Source organism: Triturus cristatus, chromosome 5_2, assembly GCF_964204655.1.
Source record: "Triturus cristatus chromosome 5_2, aTriCri1.1, whole genome shotgun sequence".
NCBI lineage: Eukaryota > Metazoa > Chordata > Amphibia > Caudata > Salamandridae > Triturus > Triturus cristatus.
The window spans coordinates 611,540,208-611,554,658 of NC_140588.1; positions in this window are offsets into that span (position 1 = coordinate 611,540,208).

The following is a 14,451-nucleotide window of genomic DNA, read 5'->3' on the forward strand; positions in this document are numbered from 1 at the left end:
TGCCCATAAATGTGCAGGTAGATTCTGTAACCGGTGATCCATGTCTCTAGCCACGTAGTGACCTTTAAAGTCACGCAAAAATAGTCGTACTCCGTCCGGAGAACAACATATTATAGCTCCTAGAGCTTTCAATGTTTTAATACCTAACAAGTTTTCTGGGCATGATTTTGTAAGCAATAGATCTGTAGTCCGTGTCAATGGACCAACTGTAAATGCAAGTGGTTGCGATACTTCGTTAATAGTAGGCTTTCCTGAGAAACCAAGGGAAATATTTTGTGAGCCTGAGAGGGGTGCCCCTGGGACTTCGTCGTGACTTATAGTTGTTCTGCTTGCCCCTGTATCAAGTAGAAACTTTCTGTCTTTCCCTAATACTTGACTGTGTACATAGGGACCCTCTTGATCTACAGGAACCTCAATAAGGGGTAAGCCAACTTCCCTCTCTAGGCTATTTCATGTGTATCGCTGATACTCTGGATAGTCATTTTGTGCATACTGGTACATCTGTTGTGTCGTGTTTTGTGTTGCAGCAATAGGCTGTGGCTGTGGCTGTGGTACCACTACGGTCTGTTGTGGAACCGGCATAGGCTGTACATGTTGAGGTGCTTGTTGTTGGATCTGATCCTGTCTAGGCGGACGTGGTCTCTCCTTTGTTTTACCCGTGGAGATATTATGTTTCAGGACTGCACAGTCGTTTATATAATGACCTGGCTGTTTACAATAGTTGCATGTCCCTTTAACGGGAACCGCTGAATTACTGGACTGTGTCGCACCCTTTTTATGACCGTCAGCTGGAACTGACTGAGCGACGAGCATTTTCATTTTCGTGTCTTTCATACGTCTTTGTTCGTGTTCTTGTTCTTCTCTAATTCTATTCTGGTGATACTGTAACATTTGTAACATTTGCGAAGGAGTGTTAGCTTGCCAAGTGCTCTCAACTTTCAATACTCTGTTTTTAACCTGTGGCAGGGAATTCTCGACTAGTTTTGTTACAAAAAGATGTGGATATGAATCACTACTTGCTTTCAGGCCGCTATTAATACCAAAACATTTTTCAAATCGGGAATAAAAATCACTAGTGTCTTCATCAGGTTTCTGTTTACAAGCTGAGATTGCTCCCCAATCTTCCTTTTTCGTAGTTAATAAACGTGGCAATACTTGTACTAATAATCCTGGCAATGCTTTTGTTTTGTCCCCAAGCCCTACGCCTGCAGTTCGGTTATTTTCTTCGGTTTCTAATGCGGTCCAATCAATCTTTTGGTCTCCCACTTCCCACTCTTTTTCTTTGAGTTTCTCGTAAATACCGGCAGGCAATAATACTTTCAATATTTTCATAATGTCTGCATAGGTATAATCACCCATGAGTAACATGTCCTTTAGTTCACGGTGAAAACCTGCTGGATCTTTGTCATGGCTGGGCACTAATTTTTTAATTTCCAATAGTTCTATTTTAGTTATGGGCGTGTACACAAACACGCGTCTAAACGTATTATCATCATTTCTAACTGGGTGTACTTCGCGTAAGGGATTCTGTCTGTCTATGTAATACGTTTTTCTCTCCATGGAAGGAGCTGGATCATGTTCTGGACACAAAAAGGCACTATATCTATGTCTGTATTCTAGAATTATTTTAATTAGATCGGTACCTAGACCTCTCCATTTGTTCAGGAGTAGTTCTATCAGTATATCGGGTAGGGGACCAGGATCGGAGTGTTGGCCTTTATATAATATAAGGAGATGTTGTATCATGTATATACTAGCTAAACGCTGTTCGTTTGGGGCGAGATTCAGAAACGTGTGTGCTAGCGCATCATCACTGTATTTTTCAGGACTGTCAGCCCATTGTACTGCTGACCTAGCTAATTCTTGTTCATCCATAGAATCGAGCACATGGTACCCCCTTCGTTCTCGAAGTAATTTATCAGTAGCCTGGAATAAGTGTTCAGGGGTCCTTGGATTTGAGATAACTGTTTGAAAAATTCTGTTACATTCTGGACGTATCGGACGTATTGTTTTATTAAAGGATCTTCCTTTTCCTACATAAGCTATCATTTGTTTAGCTGGTAATTCAAATTGTCCTGTGTTCATTTCTGACTGTTCCTCCTCCTCTTCCTCTGATTCAGTTTTATCTGCTTCTACTCTTCTTTCATGTATTCGTTCTACTTCTTTTCTGATCCTTCGGCACATGACTTCTATACACTTCTGTTTATCATGTCTCCCGTCTGTTATATTCTGACCCCATTTGGTAAGTACTTGCATTTCCTCCGAATCTACCTCAGGCCTATCTCTGTTTCTGATCAAGCAGTTTATGAAAAAGCGTAACAATAATTTTTGCATGTCTACTTTCTGGTATTCCATGGCCTCGGCAATACTTTCAGGACCTTGCCCTGTTTGGACAAAGCGATATATTTTGTCTAGATGTTCAACCATTCTTGGTAACGTCATTAAATAGTTTGCAGCTCGTCGTAAACGTACTGAAGATAGCAACATTCTGTCGTGTTTTCCTGGCACTGGATCATATCTACAATCTGTAAGAGGCTCATTTAATATATTGTCATTAGCTCTTTGGGGTGTACGTTGGTATGCTAAATCCCTATAAGTCAATCTAGTTGTTGGCGGTGGCGTGGAAAAACCTCCTGTCGCACCTCCTGAGGTGCCAAGTCCAAAAGGATTTGTTGGGTGTAAGGTAGAGAGTGTGGGTGCAGGAAGGACTGTAGAAACAGATGGAATGGTTAGAACGTGAGTAGGAGTTTGTTGCTGCGGAGGTGGGTGCAGCTGATCTTGGGGTTGAGCGTCGTTAACGGGTGGTGTGCGTAGCTGCGCACCATTAGCATATTCGGGGGCTGCATCGTCCAAATAGGAAGAAAGGAAAATATCTTTTGCGGTCTTGGGATGTACTTTAATCGGGAGTAATGGAGGTGGCAGATCCTTCGGTACCTCCAAGGTGGCCTTAGGCAAACCCTCGGCCAGAAGAGGATACATACCATTCATAAGAGTGTTTCGTTGTCTGTCTACTTGTTCTGTTTTTACTCGGATACCTTCGTTAATTAATATGTTTTCTCGGGCTCTTTCTGAATCTTCCCTACTTTTCTCTTCCTTTCTGAGCGCTTTCTCTGTGCGTCTATGCGATTCTTTACGCCATAGTTCAATGGCATCTTTCTGTGACTGTCTGGCTTTCTTTTTCCATAATGCTTCTTCTATTCTCATGATGCAATCTGCATCCCATGTTCCGGCAGCGGGCCATCTCTGACTCTCTGCTAAATCCTTGGTGTAGTCCACCCATAGATCAAGATACAATACGGCATCTAGGCCATGTTTATGGTACATAAAGTACCCTGGGGTGTCCCTAGGTGGGATGGGAACAGCTTCCTCGAGTATCCCTTTTCTAGTTTTTATCTGTCTTAATTTTGGAAATAACGGCATCTTGAACCTTGCTACTTAATTCTTACTCGGTTTTGAACACAATAATTACAATAAACACAATAAGGAAGATCGAACAATCACTCATACCACGACATTTAAAACATATCAAAACATTTTAGAACGAACAATAATAATTAGAATGAAACTAGTTAACTGCATAATACTAAATATACTGTATGTACTGCTAAACAGCACAGATACACTGCTAAAACAGTGCAGACCAGGTCTGTGTACCCAGACCCGTCTTGACCGGCACAAACTAATGTGCACGTCTAGATGCGTCCCCAGCAACGGTACTCACCGGGAAGCACGGAACGGAAGGCCTCAGAAGTCTGGACTGGACTAGACCAAACTGGACTGGACTCGACTCGTGACTTAGATACTTCGGAACTTCGGAATCTGGTGGGCCTCTGTATACCTCGGATCTTGCTCTCTCAGCTAGGCTCTGGTCGGGATTCTCCGCACTCCTCACCGCCTCGTCTGGGTGTTGATCGCAGCCTCAGTCGCCCCCCGTTGGCCTGAGGGAGATACAGGAAATCCTGCGGGTACGCGTAATTGTCCGTCCGGCTGTGGCAGAAGACCGGGTCTGCAACGCACCTCCGGCGCGTGGGGTGTGAGAGGTGTCCCTGTTCGGGCGCCAATTATGTGGTAAATTTAAATTACCTAGACTTAATTTATGCGGTAAAATATAATACGAATAACTCAGTAAAAATAAGAGGCAGAATCCGTGGTATTTGAGGGTATAATAGGGAATTTATTCCTTACAAAGGAATGATGGTTCGAACCAGGCAATCGAGTTCCGTCACCACGAAGGTTCAGGAAGGGATCAGCAATACATTATTGACAAGTTGTCATATTTATATTAAAGTGCATTACAGTAAAGACATATGCAGAAGGCGTAACAACTGATAAGAGTATACATACGTAATGAAAAAGGCGTTACAATAGGCGTGCATAGAGGTGTATACTAAAAACGTCATTATGATGATGACACATGTGGGTGGATCCATAAGAGAATCCTGCAAAGTCAGCAAAAGTATATGGCAGAGATGCGCGCGCAGCCGCATGACGTGTGATTGACGTGTAACTAGAGGGTGAAGGGAACTTGACATTTAGCCCTACATGAGGAGACAGAAGTCTGGGGTGTCAGGACAACCTAGTCCTAAATCATATCTAATATCTTGTGTTTAAGGAACTATATTATCTGGAAGGAAAGGTCTTCTCGGACAGATCCTATTCTATACTGACTGCTAGTGCGTGTACAAGCGTCTAAGTGTCTACATGAGATGCGAGGGGGCATGGGCCTACCATGGTAACGAGAGTCATGAATTACTTGTACGGAGACAGTAAGGCCGGGCCCTTTGCTCTGCAGCTGGAGGGATGTTTACCTAAGCTACTAGACAGGAATGCATTTCTTGAGGAGCGGAGCAGATAACTTGAAGGCTGAATACAGTTTTGGCAGGCAACAGGCCGGGTTAGGCACCGTTAGCCGCGCAGGAAGTAAGACAAAGTTCATAGATACAGATGCAGGTCCAGGCTGGAGCATTCAGAGGCAGAAACAGGAAAAAGCTCGATGGCAAAATTCAGGGCCTACCTTGCCAGAGCTGGAAAACGTGAAAAGTATACCATATAAAGACGGTGGCCAGGCATACTTAGGAACGGAATATGTGACCCATTCATGGCAGATCTGAAAGAGGACATATTAACGTTGGACACAATTGTATTTGCGTCTTCATAGCTTGAAGTGGAGGGAACATACATGTACTTGTAGCATGTACATGGAGCCGTTGGGGTCTAGATAGGGGACACAATTGACCATAAAAATTCATATTTCCTCAACTCACAGGCTGGACTGGACTCCTCTCGCGGCGCGGGGCTTCCCTCACTCCTGGGAGCCCCGCGCTGCAGTCTCCACCTGGGCCCCCTCCTGGGACCCGGGACTTTAGCTCCAGTTTCTCCGGAGGCGGGGTGGGCTCCCGCCTTCCTTGAGTGACACCGCCATGCTTCACCCGGTCCTCTATTTCGGGCCAGGGTTTCCAGAGTGGAGCCTGGCAAGCTCCAGGCGGCCGCTTCCTACTTCCGACCCTGCCGCGGCCCCGCCCCCGTCACAGGCGGACTTGCCTGACTTCCGGGGCGGCCGCGGCGGGACCTAGGACGACAATCTCAGCGGCAGCAAAGTCGCGGCTCGGGCCGCGGCGGTGATTTTCTTCGTAAGAGGGGTAGGCTCCCTCTAAATTCAACATATAAAGCGGGGTGGGCACCCGCTCCGTCACAAAAGCAGTCGGCGGCATTTTCAGCGGGGTGGGCACCCGCAACGACATAAACGAAGGCCGCAATGCGGGGTGGGCACCCGCTGGGCAGCTGCACGGGGGGAATCCCTCCTATGGGGATTCCCTCCCTCCAGACAGCAGCGCATCGCTGCGGAGCTCCAGCGCTCCTACGGGCAACATAAAGCAAGGTAGCGCTCCCAGGGCGCTAGAAGGCTGCACCAAGCCTTGGTAAAGCGAAAGGACCAGCAAACAGGTCCCCCACGGTCCCAAGGGCATCCAGGGGGCAAGGTAGGGCCCAGGGGCCAGCACACAGGGCCCTCCAGCAAGGAGGTAGCCCCCATGGCGGTCCCTCCTGGGCCCCACCAGCAGCAAGCCCCCCTCTGTCAGGATCCAAGAAGAGAACAGTTTCTGTGGGGACACAGCCCCATTTTTATACAGCAAACCCCTTTGTTCTGGGTTCAGGGTGAGGGGGAAAACCAGTCGCAGCTGGTTGGGGAGCACCCTTGATGTGCTCAGCCCCTCACTCTATTCACTGGCAGGGCTAAGGTCGTCAGTCGCACCACAGGGGGCGGAGCCAGCATTGTGTGTGGAAAACCCTGTCCTATTCAGGACCCAGGTGTACTCCTCCCACCCATCTAGCTGCTGATCTCCCCATTCACCACTGGGTGACTCATCCTGACCCTGGGGAATCCCTAGCCCATCACATGACATGACCAGCCAATCATGCGACAGACACACTGCACACAGAAGTGCCCACCTCTAGAAGTGGCACTTCCATACTAGGTACATGCACGCCGCACACATCATCGCGCAGCATTCACTCCCACGAGTCCGCACATACCAAACTCGGGCCTGCACACCCCACGCATCAGGAACTACTAGGGACACATACATTCCCCATGCATTCCTATGGGAGGGCAGGCCTATCTCACCACATGCACTCAGAGCACGCACGCACTTTACCCTGGGACACAGGGAAAGTGCACAGAAACCAAAACAATCACAACACCAAGTTACCAATAAAAAGCAAAAAGTTGAGGGGTGAACCTGCCAGAAGGGCCAAGTCCAACACAACTGTTCACCACTAATTTCCTAAAGCGTTCTTGATAAATTGCTCTAAGCTCTCTGCAAAGTTATTTTAAAATTAGTGGCACTTTAAATTAAAACTTCACTTGCGAAACTGGTTGCTGTTAGGAAACCCCACACTTTATGAAGCAAAAACTGTTTCCTAAATTTAAGTAAGGTAAGGCTTATCCTTTAAGGCCTTCCAGGGGTGAAGATTTGCCAATGCAGAATGTCCCAGGTACGACATCCTATAGCAAATACATTTTTAGTGTGGAGGCAGGACTTCCACAACCTGGAGTAAGAGGTGTGGGAGGGAGGACTCTGAGCTGAAGACAGCCTATTTAAACAACAGCAAAAAAAATGTGATAAGCTTTGCATTACACAAAGCTTGAACAGTTTAGAAAATACACAAAGTTGTGAGTCAGCTTACTTTACAATTTTACATCCTTCTACCTTAATTCTTATCTAATTGAAAGGATTTAAAGTTGGATTGTGTAAAGTTGATTGTGTGTTCTTTAAAATGTACATTAAATTATCCACGTATTCTTTTAAATGGAGTCACATGGTGTGCACCTGAATATCTAAACCAGAATATCGATGACACATTATATAAAGGACAGAATATTGAATCCAAAATATCGACCAGTAAGTATAGTTTTTCTATACCTTGCTCGACATATATGCACCTAAGCAAAATATATATTTTCAGGGTATGTAGACGTGGAGTTAAAAGTAGTAAATCTATACTTCCCTATACATTTACCTTTCAATATTCTGTCCTCAATATTTTTTTATCATAATATTCTGGGATCATTATTTAGTATTCACCTAGGGCCCGATTCGCAAAGGTGATCTGAGACAAAAGTCTAAATTTAAGACTTTTGGTATTCACAGAAGGCACTTACAATTTTTGGTATTCACAGAAATCCCTTGTGACTCCTATCCTTACGTCCGTACTCGGGCCAGAATTTCCGCACCCGGGGCGGAATTTCTGCTTCCATGCCGGAATACCCGCATTCGGCCAGATGATCATTTTCCTCAATGCTAAACACCTGTCAAAGTGCCTACCATCCCCCATCATGCTCCAGCTGAAACACTGCAGCCCAGCAGCCAATCACAGCCCTGCAGCACATATGAAAGCAGAGCAGACACACACTAACCTTCCAACATGTCACTGAATGTGTTTGTTGCTCTGCCCTTTGCCATGCGACAAAAAGACTTGAGGAGGAGGAGGAGGAAGAGAGTAGAGAGGATATTCAGACAAAGGATAAACCTATTTGGGAGGTCCACCATGTCAGGGCCAGATACCGTTTCCCTCCAGAAGGTGTCTTATAGATGGTATGTGAGTGGGAGCAGGTACTTGACTCTGTGACATGCTGCTCCCATGACATTCCAGCATATCTCAAGATACTTTCTGCTCTCCATTTCTTTGGGACGGGATCGTTCCAAAGGGTCTCCAGTGACCTTGTGGCCATCTCTCAGGCAAGCCAGTCGCGGTGCTTGCATCAGGTACTGGACTGCATCAATTCAAGAGCCCACCTCCACATACGAATGCCCCATACACTGGACAGAAGACAAAGTGCAGCTAGGGATTTCTATCTAATTTCTGACTTCCCACTTGTGCTGGGTGCAATTAATTGCACCCATGTGGCCCTTCCACACCCCGCCGCATTGCACACATATTCTGCAACAGACATCGATGGCATCACATCAATGTGCAGGGTGTCTGTGATGCCAGTGGGAGATTCATTAATGTGCATCCAGTGTTTCCAGGCAGTACCTATGATAGCTTTGTATTCCCCATGTCACCTCTTGTCTGGCGGATGGCTGCGGTAGAATTTGGCAACATGTGGCTACTGGGTAAGTACCAAGCATTAAAAATGAGGGATATGTGTAAATGAAATGTATGAATGCCACCTTACATTGACAACCATTGTACAATAAGAATCATCAAGCCACATACACGGTCTCAACAGACACTGCATGTACCAAAGTATAGATCATGTTCTTTTTAAATTTAAGAGGGAAATGAAACCTATTGCCCTACCTAACCTCCTCAGGCGATGCTAGGTATGCACTCTCCCCTCAACTAATCACACCCTACAGACATTCAACCACTGTACCTCAGTGTACCTCAGCGTAGGGACAATAGGGCACACATACACATACAAACTCGAGCCACCATAGAGCGCACTTTTGGTCTGTTGAAGTCGCGATTCAGATGTCTTGACCATACAGGGGGTGTGCTGATGTACTCCCCTGAAGTCGTGTGCAAGATCATATTAGCATGTTGTCTTTTGCACAACATAGCTTTAAGTCATGGCTTACACATACCTCTTTTACCTCGACTAGCTCTGAATCTGGGAAACCGGGCTATTGCACATAACAGAGGTCAGGGTATGTAAGTCAGTGATCAGCTGGTTGCCACTTTTTTCACATGAGCAACCTGTTGTGTTATGGACAAAATGTGGTTTGCAGTCTGTTGTCAACGATGAAAGTTGGATAATTACGACTGTGTCCAAAAATTCCATCCTGAGACTACTTTGCAAGCCACACTAACTGTATGTAAACCACAGCTGTTGACAGGAGTCAAAAGATTGACCGTGCATCAGGTCATGTGCCGATGTCAGCAATCAGTGTAGTGGATGTTACTAAGGAATCTATTGACTCAGAGGATAAGATGTATATGTTCTGAGAGACCTCCCCGGACCTTATGAGAATGGGTGTCGGAATCACAAAAGGGCCTAACTATTGCATTGTTGAATTTTTGCCCCCAACAGATTTGACTCCCCAACAAATGATGGGCCCCGAATGTGAGTGATGATGTTCTGGGTGAATCTAGCACTATATGTCTGAGATACACAGCACTGCTTCCCCAAACACAACAGACAACTCTTGTGTTACGCACTAAATATGGACTACATGTACCATAATGCAAAGGAGGAGAAAACTATCCTAGGGTGTGATGTTGTGCCAGCCCCCCTCCTTGTTCCTGCTCAAATCTCATTGAATGGTCTGTTCAACCTTTTGTTTCATGTCTATGATTTTCACTTACACTGTCAGTTCAGGTTTCTCTGCAAAAGAACAACAGGATGGCAGAGGATTTGATCTGCAATGGTGGATGAATCAAAATGAACACAAAATGGCTGTCAACAACTTCCTGTAATATATTTCCTGTCTACCACTTCCTGTATGTCATTTCCTGTATGAAAGAATGGGTTTTGGTTTCGTTTTCACAACTTCCAGCACAAATGCGTGCTCTCTGTCTGCGGAACATACGCCTCGTATGCAGACCCTACGCTCCGCAACCGAAGCATACGTATTCAGGCCGGAAGCTCCGAAAACGAACCAGGACATAGTCTTTTATAAAGGAAATGACATTCAGGAAGTGGCACACAGGACATACATCACAGGAAAATGTTGACAGCCATTTTGTGTTCATTCTGAATCATCCTCTCTCACAGATCAGATCCTCTGCCATCCTGCTGCTCAGTTCAACCTAATTACCCCCAAAATGGTGAGGGTTATGAGGAGAAAGCTCCCCCTTATACTGAAAGTGAATTAGACATTTTAGCTGAAGGGCTGCTTAATAAATATCCTCAGCTAAATGGGGGGCCAGAGGACAGCTGAGTAATGCAGCGCGGGCCACGCTATAGGCCAACATTGGGGAGCACTGCAGTGCAGTGGGCGTATACACCAGGAAGGCCAGGGCATGCCACAAACTCTGGGAGGACCTAACATGCTGGGCTCGGCACAAGGCAGAGGAGCTATTGGGCCAGTCTTCCCAGCACCATGTGTATCGTCCCCACCTCTCGCCACTGTACAGGACGGTCCTGTGTGCAGCTTGGCCAACCCTCCATGCTCAGCTGGAGGAGCATGAGCAGCAGAGACCTGTTAAGTGCATTATATGCAATATGTGTCTGAAAGTATGATGTACGTGAAGACAGAGCTGTACCATCATGTGTCCCATGCCTCCATTTACCTATTCTGTGTCTATGCAGAAGTCATTATGAAGCAAAAGGCTCACTGTAGCACATTGACTGTACCGGGCAGAGTGCATTCTGGGAGTGGTCGTTTTATTATGACAACTGAGGAATTGAGCCACACACTTGCATTTGTACAGAATCTATGCACTGCCAGCACCACTAACAGTGAACCAAGGGCATCATAACTGATGTGTGCATTTGATGAGGAATGGTACAGACACTGTCCAGTGTGTGTATGAGAGGCCAATGGGTATTGGATGCTGTGACTTGCATTGTATTCGGTGAGTTTGTGTTCTGATTAAGACAGATCATCATGTGCCATGGAGCCAAGACAGACTGTGAGATCCTTGCCTCACTCTTAAGTGTTTCCAAATTCTCCAAGTGTGTCCACAGACACACGTCTTACCTTCAGTGGCTTGTATGCCATTTTTCAAGTCCAGGTAGCTGTAACACCTAGCCACTACTATTCGCCAGTGTATAGCACCTGATCAGTCTTCGAAGCCAATATGTGGCACTGGATTGTCAGCTTTTGTGAGGGAATATCAAAAGGTTAGACTCACAACTTATCAAACCTAATAGCCCAGACCCTATAAGGATGTTTGACCCCCAATCAGCATTTGTGCTGTCTCATACAATGCTACACAGCAGATAACATTTGTCCGGAAGTAAAAGTGCACAGACTCCATATCACAGGCCCATTCTAATACCATCTGGACTCTCTCTAATCTCCTTTTGTAGACTTGGTTTGGAAGCTGCCTATGTAGCAGTGACAGGACACACAGATCACAAGAATGCCAAAGCTGAGGGTTGGTACAGATGTGTAAGTCACCAAAATTCAAGTGAGATGCTCATGTCCAACTCAAATCAGGAGAGGACAGTGAACATAAACGTAATTTAAGCTCCTAATCACTGGCAACTGTATAGAGTGATCAGAGGAGAACAAAGTCTGCCCTTGGCTCATCTAGGTATGTGTCTTGTTCTGACGTGTGCAACCACTACATCATGATTTGTCTTACATTTCAGTGAGCTCAGCTGGCCAAAAGGACCAACAGCAGGACACAGTTCGGAGCAGGACCTCTTTGGTGTGCCGGCGGCCACAACTTCTATCCACAAGTGAGGAAGAAGAGGATGAGGCAGGACCTTCTACATCAGGAGGAAGGGGGATTTCGCCCTCCCGGACTGAGCTGGAAGTCACCTCTGGTGCTACGGACTGGGTGGAGGCTGAGGACATTGAAGGGGGGAGAACGGGACACCTCTGGCCAGGGGGTTGAGGATCTACTCTTCCCCGGACCATTAACTAATTTCTTTTGGTGAGGTGTCCCCGGAGAAGGCCACTACACAACCTGGGCCTACCATCAGCCCCTCCCTAACCCTAGAGACCCCCATTCCATCGGGGCCTCCAGCTGCATCCCCTGCAACCAGTCCCCCTCATTGTGGCTGCCAGGTAGACATCAACATTGGCTACGAACCCGAGGCATCACACCCCTCATGTTCCACCCAAACCCCTCCCTGTGTTGTTAATCCTGTCGCTGTACCACAGGAATTGATGTGGGCATGTGAGGGTCTGCCAGACATGGCCTCTCGCATTATCCTGCAGATGTTTACAGAGTTACACATGATGCAAGAGGAAAATGCACGAGCTATGGACACCCTCATTGCCAGTGTCAATTCCCTGAGTGCAGCCATGTTGTCTGTCCTATCCCAACCTCCCTCCCACACCACCTTCAATATCTCCCCCTGTCCATTGCACCACACTGTTTCCCCTGTGCTCCTCGTGTGTCCCAACCCTGTGTGGTGCCTGGTCCTGCACTGGCCAGCCAGGAGCCTGCCTCGGACTCAGAGGAGCTGGACATTGTGCAAATTGAGGATGACCAGAAGGACACTTGACCTGTTGGACAGAATTTCCTTTTTGGACAATTATTTACTTTGCCCCTTGTATATAGACTGGTTTCCCTGACGCTTCCTGACATGTTTATATTTATGTTGTCCCACCCCACTCCAAGTTCCCTTCTCCTTCTGTATTAAGAACTTCATTTGTTTTCCTTTCTCCCTTCCAAACAGACTGTTGTTGTACTTCTACTCCCACACTTTTTTTTCCATAAAACGTTATTTTGAATCATACTTTCTCTATCTTGTTTAACTTCATTGTGAATGTCTTGTACAAAATATGGACATATATTTTGGGAGTTATCGGCTCTGCACATGAGAGCTTGTTGCAATGATGGGGTTACAATTGTACATGTGTCACGCATACACATACATCCTCACATCTCTAGGCCACTACAATTGGTAAACATTTGCCTATCAAGATATAATACGCAACAGAGTCTTGACTTGTGATGAGACTTTCTTTTTATTTACACATATTCACACTGGACACATTTTTTTGATGTGATCAATGGGGATCGTGCTTGCGACTTCGCAAATTTGAAGGTGAGGATCACTGTGAGGGATTATGCCTGGGTTGTTACCGAGGTGCAGGTTTGTGTGGTGCATGTGCCTGTACAGGGTGAAGTTCATCTGCAGGGGCGGATTGTGTCTGAACAGTTGGTGTTTGTGCATGGACAGAGGGTGGTTGTGCAGGTGGTGGTAGTGTCTGTTCAGGGGATGGTGGTGGATGTGCAGGTGGGAGGAGTGCCTGTTCAGGGGTGGTGGTAGATGTGCAGGTGGGGGGGTGCCTGGATAGGGGGCAGTGGTGGGTGTGTATCCTTGCTGTGGTCCTGTGCAGTTTGTGGTACAGGTGTTTGGGTATGATGTCCTGCAGGCAGATGTGATGGCTCCCCTCCCTGCGTTGACCTTGAAGGGAGACTGTGGATCACTGTCACCATGCCCTCCATCATCTTCATGGCCAATGCATGGTGTCTTGCACTCTCTTCCCTTTGGATGGATATCATGTCTCTGATATTCTTGGACATGTCTTGCCAAAATCTATCCATCATGTCCAAAACATGGGTCAGTCTGTCCACCACCTGAGGGATTTGGCGCATGTCCTGCAGGGCCTGAGACATGTCTGACAGGGTAGCCCCTATGGCATGAACGTCCTGTCTCACATCTGCCTACTGTTGGAAGAAGTCCTGCTCCCACTGGCCACCATGGCCAGGTGCAGGCCCTCTCTGCAGGAGTCGGCCATGGATGAGACCGCCAGGTCCAACAGCAGGGTGGGAGGTGGAAGCCTGTGAATAGGAGAATTGTGCCCAGGGGATACCTGCACCACAACAGGGTTGGTACTTCCCTCAGATGGTAGAGAGAATACCTGAGATGCACTGTATAGGGAGGAGTTTGCAGGGGAACCACCACACCTGTACTGGATGTGAGGGCTGTGAGGGAGTGATATATGTGTTGGGGTGCAGGTGAGCTGTGGCTGGTTAGCTCTATGGTGAGGGCAGGCAATCTTTCTTTGTGAAGGCTGAGGCGCTTTGCTGGGCAGAGGGTGTGAGTCCTTGCCAAATTTCGTCGATGTAGGAAATTTTCTGGCCATGGAATCTGAATCGTCATCCTCTGAGAGGATGGACAGATAGACTACATCATCATCAAATTCTTCAGCCTACTCCGGTACTTCATCCTCCTCCTCTAGCACAATACTTGCAACTTACATTACTGCCTGCAAAAGCTGTGGATTTTTCCCTTTGATTGCCCGTCGCCCAACACTGGTGGAAGGTCCATCCTCCTCATCGTCATCATCATCTGGAACACAAAGGTTGCAGCAGGAT